At 44.4% G+C, this 6,528-nt stretch overlaps 1 pseudogene; it reads left to right on the top strand.

Moving 5' to 3' along the window:
• The first annotated feature begins 5,496 nt into the window (after positions 1-5,496).
• LOC125522697 lies at positions 5,497-6,307 on the top strand (annotated as a pseudogene).
• Positions 6,308-6,528: the final 221 nt, after the last annotated feature.

Here is a 6,528-nt window from a genome sequence, read left to right as displayed (position 1 = left end):
ACCTACTGGGGCCTGGCCCTTCTTCTTGTTGTAATCGGCGTTGTCGTCGTCTCCTTCCTTGTCAGCAGCAGGGGAGGGGGCGGGCGCGGCGGCGGAGTGCAGGACGAGACGGCGACGGCGAGTGCGAGTGCGCGTAGGAAGGGGCCACAGCGGGGGAAGGGAGCGGGGACGTCTCGATGGGCACGGAGGGGCTGGGCGTCCGCCACCGCGCTGAGGGTGCCGCTGCTGCCCTTCTCTAGTGAGGATGCCGTTGCGGCGGCTGCGCGCAGGCGGCGGGTGGGCTTCTGCGGCGGCGACGAGAGCCAGCGGGATCGAGAGCAGGGGTATTGAGAGCAAGGGGGTTGATTGCATTTTATTTTTGGATCCAGGGGTGTGTATGCCATTTGTTTGCCAAGTCAGCTCTTGACAACCGGGCCCCACTTGTCAGAAAATGATTAAATGGGTTAAATCACCTGATCAGTGCTTTTTGCAACAAGTTTATTGCTAATGAAGTGTTTTTTGCAACGGATTAGCGACTTGGTGATTTTCTGCAAATCTAGCCGCAAATGTGATGGTTTTGTGCAATTAACTCCCCTGACAAGCTGTAAGTCCCTCGCAAATCCACCTCCAACTTCCTCTAAGGTCGGCTTTGGCCCCGTCTACGGGGACTCCGTCGACGGCGGCCTTCGCCCCGGCCCCACTCCGCAGCAGGTCGCCGTCAAGTACCTCGGCCTCGACAACAACGGTGTCTAGCGGCACACGAGTTGCTGGTACGTCGCCCTTACTCGGTGCCATAGAGAGTCCAGTCATCAACCACAGATCGTTGGTTGGTTCATTGATTCCATGATGACTAATTAATTTTTTGGTTAGTCAACAGGCGGAGGTGATGTATCTGCGGATGGTGAGCCACCTGCACCTGACGTAATAGTAGCCATGCTCTTGGCAAGTTGAGCTACTGCATAGTACTAGGAAGTTTTGCTCATGTGTGTCCGCCATGGGTTTGCGGCAAGGGTAGCAAACTTCGTGAGTACGTCGACAGGTTGTGTACTCTTCGGGATTTTTTCTGTCTTCAGTATTTTTGTTCTTATAAAAACGATCGTATTCTTTGCACACAACCGATCGAATTAGCCTCGCTTGCCTTCAGTTGCAGCCGTAACCCATTGACTGATCGAGCCAAAATAATCCCACTGCAGTGCGTCCAACATCAGTTTTTCATCTCCCCCACTTAACTTTTTATTATGGCTTTTAATAAACACGAGTTCATATAGGAATCCAAGTAAATAGCAACGACAATTATTAACAGGTTACAAATCTTTTCCTTTCGTCTTCCTTCTACCTTGATCGGAAATAATTCTCCACCACTATTAAAATTCTCTGCTGAAACTGCTCTACAGGTCCATCGTTTCAGCTTTAGGTTCATTCATCTCTTTTAATTGAGCCATGAGAAGGAGGAGCCACCAAGGCTGGGGATGCGTCTACATTGCCCCTAGCCATGGGAAGAAGCGGTCCGATTTCGCCCTACAAACCTAATTGTCTACAGTTTTGAATTGTTTTTATATTTTGTAAGAATTAAAAACTGCAGGACGCACGGTGAATGATAATAATTTTTGTGATGATATATGAGCCAGTACCATTGCTCATCTTGATCTGCTATTTGGATAACTGTACTTTCGTTGAATTCTACTTCTCTTTATGTTGTTTGCAGGCTTGCCATTGTTAGAGATCCATACAGGATAACTACACTCTCAAGGACCTGTACTTCTCTACATGTTATTTCAGGCAAGACATTGTTACAGATCCATCAAAAATTAAATTACCATTTTTGTTCTATGCATGTACCCTACGTAATGGCTTTTGGTTGTGTGTGGCTTGGGCAAAATCTTGATTTCCTATTTGTTCGATCATTTGAATGTTTATGGCACATGTAGTTCTTTGTACACAAGTGTAAGCTGCAGATATGATTTATGGAAGATGAGGTATGTTCTCCGCATTTTCGAAGATAGATAAGTCCTATGGGTATCGCTGGAGCGATGTCTTTTTTATTTACAATATGTACTGCCGTTGTATCATAACTTGTGGCTGTATGCCCGTCGTATATTTGGTGCACTTACCTACGTTGAGTAATAATATTAAGTATTCCTAAATTAATCTCAGATATACCTTTGCAACTTATGCTTGATGATGAAAATAGGAGATTCAACAAAACCTGATATTTTCCAAACAGAGTGGTTTCTTCATCAATTGTGAAAAGTACAATATTTAACACATGTTTTATTAGTTGTGTTTTCAACCAACAAATGTATCAAGCAGTCTCTATTCCGAAAACTACCGCATTTCCCATGAAAAAGGAACAATTGTACTTGCTGAAGTAGGTTGGCGTCAATAGGTTTGTTTTCATGTTCATTTTTGTCAAATATCTTCAGAATTGTAAAAATTACTCGCCTGATTAATCTTTTGAGCTCCATAGAGGCTATGTGATGATGTCTTAATCAATGGTAATTGGAAATCTACTCCAATAGTTCAAAGGAAAAATAAAATAGAGTAAGTCTTTCTTAGTATCAAGGCACTGTTCCACACTTTGATACTTTGATACACTAACTTGGCGCAATTCATAGAAATGTTGTTGGCACTCAAGCATTGGTCATACAAAACGATCGAATATTGATATCTATACTTGGCCATACATCCACAAGACCCAGTCTACTACCTGCGGGAAAACTGTTCTCTTTGTTGTGATTCACCTTGGAATGTATAGTGCTGACTTTCTGTTCTATTAGGTTTTTTATGCCACTTTTAATGCTAGCAAAGAGATTCCGCAGCAACGCGCGGGGTATCATCTAGTTGATAAAATTTCACACCTTCAAAGAGAGAAATGGAGGCTCTAGTAGTAACTTTGGGCGACCAAGATTTTAAATGGCAATTGGACATTAACAACAGTGTTATTAAGAGCATCTGCATCTGCATCCACATACTATTGGGTTAAATATTCGTCAGAGCGTGAATTTGGAAATCAAGTTCATACTATTTTTCTAGTGGAAATATACTATTAAGGTACTTGTTCAAACAAATGCAAACATTGTTTTCATGTGATTCACAGGATTGAAAATATATTAGTTCCATGAAATTTTTACTTCACAGATGTTAATAAGGGCCACCCCAAATAGGCGGCGTGTTTACAGTGATTATATAGGCCTGTGATGCTAATTACAAAAAGGAGATATATGTTGTACATAGATGTAACCCACAGGCAGAACGTGATAAGAAAACTCAGATGCAGCAAACTAACATTGCCGTCCATCTTACGTTGCTTTTCCAGTCTCATGTGTGCAATACCTGAAAAGAAGAGCTTCAATCCAGCGTGAACGTTGTTAGTCTGGACACACGACATATCATGTGACATCTCTTATCAACTGTATGGCTCCTCAAGACTTCATATAGCTTATTGTCCGATCAACCTACAAGCCCCCAAATCATGCACCAAGCTTCTCATCCACTGTACATGCTGCAGATTTCAGAAAAAGGAAAAGTTTAATCATACATGAAAATCTAGATATACGTTGTTATGTAGAAAAATAGATGACGCAGACACCCCTCCATCCAGTGTGTTGTCCTACCAAACGGCCAGTCACATGATGCACGGGAACGTCTTCATCCACCACAAAAATATAGATATTCCTAAGCAGAAGGATTAATTAAAAGGCCTCCATATCTTGATACAGTATAGGAAAATAAATGATGCAGTCAAAAGCAGATATGTGTTAGTTGTAATATGTATGTATGGATGCTTAGGTCGATCAGCTGGTTTGTATGCTCATACCTCGGCAGGTGGCAAGTTGTCTTGCCTGATATCGTGATGGATGTGCATGGAAGAATAACAGGCATGATGCGTACATCTGTTTACCCCATACCGATCTGAATCAGCCAATCTGCACATGTTTACTAAGTTAGTCTTCGTGATGTAGCTAGTTGCATCCATGCTCTCATTCATCCAGCTGAGTAAAAGGAAGTTAAGGATGCATGTGTGGGTGGGTGGAATCATAGGAACCTTGCCCTGACGTCGGCAAACCATACGTTTTGTATATAGTGAGTCTCATGTAGTGTCATGGGTCTTCACATCCTCTGTGCCGCTACACGCAGAACATCATATAACCTGTTAATGCGGAGACATATGTCAGAGAATTGCCAGTTAGCGGCTTGTACATGTAGAATCAGAGTTGAGGCCGGAGCCCCTGATCCTCGCCTAGACAACGGCAACATCATGGAATTTCCAGGGAATTCATCCAGCAAAGCACTTCTGATCGATCTTCCATTGTAGGATGGGAGTAATAGAGGAGGCGAGAAGGGCAGACCTTTCCACCTATTTTCTTTTCTGTACGCATACCTTAGGTCTAGATAGGTAGCTGCGTTAGGGGAATTGCTTGGGAACTCATCCAAGAGAGCACCTCAGATCGATCTTTCCTGCCAGGATGGGAGGAAAAGAGGAGGCGAGAAGAGGATAGCTTTCGATCTATTTTCTTCCCTGGTAGGTATAGATATGTACCTACGTGAGGGGGATGACCTTTTTTTATTTCCTAGATGGATACATAAGAGTAGGTTTTCTTTTCTGTATGGATGCGTGTGTTTTTTTTACATCTGGATGTGTGAGGAGTTTTTTTTTTTTGCGTGAGTAGTTTCTTTCCTTTTTTTTTTGAGGGGATAGTAGTTTCTTTCCTAGTAGATGGATCCTAAGGGGTAGATTTTCTTTCCTGTGGATGCGTGAGGAGGTCCACCAGGTTATTAATATCCAACGACTATGGTTTGTTAAGAAAAAGAAGGTCTATTAAATCAATGGTTAGATACTTCTAATTATTGTGGGAATTTTTAGCCTAATTATCTTTTTTGTGGTTAGCCTGTCAATCTCTTTTTTTATATAAATAGATTTCTGTGTGACCATGACATGGAGCCAGCTGATCACCAGTAATTATGTTACCATCATGTGTTTGGAGTACATTAAGCTTGTGAACATCTGGCGTCGTACTTGTCGGCTCTACCTCCATGCGTAGCATAAGACAACACATCATTATCATGAAAGAATATGACACGCCTTCATATATACATGCGTGCCCAATTAAAGCGATCACCATCATCATGGAAGAATATGAGCACGTCTAGCTGTGATATGAAGGCAATAACAATTAATGTCATGAGTATATGACTGTATGTGGTGGTATACATTTTGGCTTCAAGTCACCAACATGCACCGCACAAAACGTTGTTATCGGCAACAACGACAAAGATCATGCGTGCATGTGTGGGAGGTTATGATTCAGCTGCCGGTGACACAAGCATGTTACACCTACTATACGGAATAATTTTAAGCAAGGCGCCTTTTAGTGACACCACATCCACATGGATGCCGGAGACAGTCATATTTAAGCAGCAGGAGCCCTTGTGTCTGGTACCTATCCATCCATCGACATTACTTGCCACAGCAAGTACATCCTGTCTCCTCTCAAGCAAAACAAGATATAGCACAGCAAGTACATCCTGTCTCCTCTCAAGCAAAACAAGATATAGAAGCCATGAAAGATCCTAACACCAGCACCATGTCCTTCAAGCAGGCCTTCCTCAAGAACCTCCTCCTCGGACTGCAGCTCCAGGCACACACGTGCACATCCATCGGTAACGGCGCCACGAGCCTCCACAAGAGGAAGGCGTCCCCATGGCGGCTGCGCATGTAGGCGGAGCGAGGTGGCCCAAGGCCATCTTGGCACCGGCGTCCAGCGCGTGCAAGGTGCAGAGGTGTAGGAGGACCGTGAGGAGGTGCTGCCGTCGTAAGAGGTGCTCGGGGAGATCAGGCCGCGCCGGTGGTGGCGACACTCCGGGGAGGCTGGTGAGCAGCAGGACCATGGCACTGAGGGAGGTGATACCGGGAGGCCGGAACTCCATCGTCGACGAGGCCACTCTGTTATGCGAGGCCATGGACTACGCCATGCACCTGCGCGCTCAGGTCGACGTGCTCCGCTGGCTCTCGGAAACCGTGCAAACATCTAGCTCCAGTGACTCTAACCGTGCACTGCCAAAGGAGGCATGATTAAGGTACCAGGTGGTGGCTTGTCAATGCTTCTGCGAACAGAAGGACAAGCTACGCACAACATATTGCCCCATCTAGCTCCAGTGACTCTAACCGTGCACTGCCAAAGGAGGCATGATTAAGGTACCAGGTGGTGGCTTGTCAATGCTTCTGCGAACAGAAGGACAAGCTACGCACAACATATTGCCCCTTGTGAAAAGTGGTGAAAAGTTACTTATTTAAAGATATTAGAGTGTGTGAAAAGTTACTTATTTAGATCATGCGTGCATGTGCAGTTTAAATGCAAGGTCTGCTTTTGCATTAGTCAGGAAATCTGCAGAACCTGAAACAACTTGCAGTGCTCACTCATTTAAAGGAGAAGGCCACAAGTGCTCGTACATAGGAGAACCTGAAACAACTTGCACTGCTCACTCATTTAAAGGAGAAGGCCACAAGTGCTCGTACATAGGCTCCAAATGAAGGTCACTGTCTTGTCA

Source organism: Triticum urartu, chromosome 7 (assembly GCF_003073215.2).
Source record: "Triticum urartu cultivar G1812 chromosome 7, Tu2.1, whole genome shotgun sequence".
Taxonomy (NCBI): Eukaryota; Viridiplantae; Streptophyta; class Magnoliopsida; order Poales; family Poaceae; genus Triticum; species Triticum urartu.
Note: the sequence above shows the minus strand (reverse complement) of the source record. Positions and strands in the feature narration are given on the sequence as shown.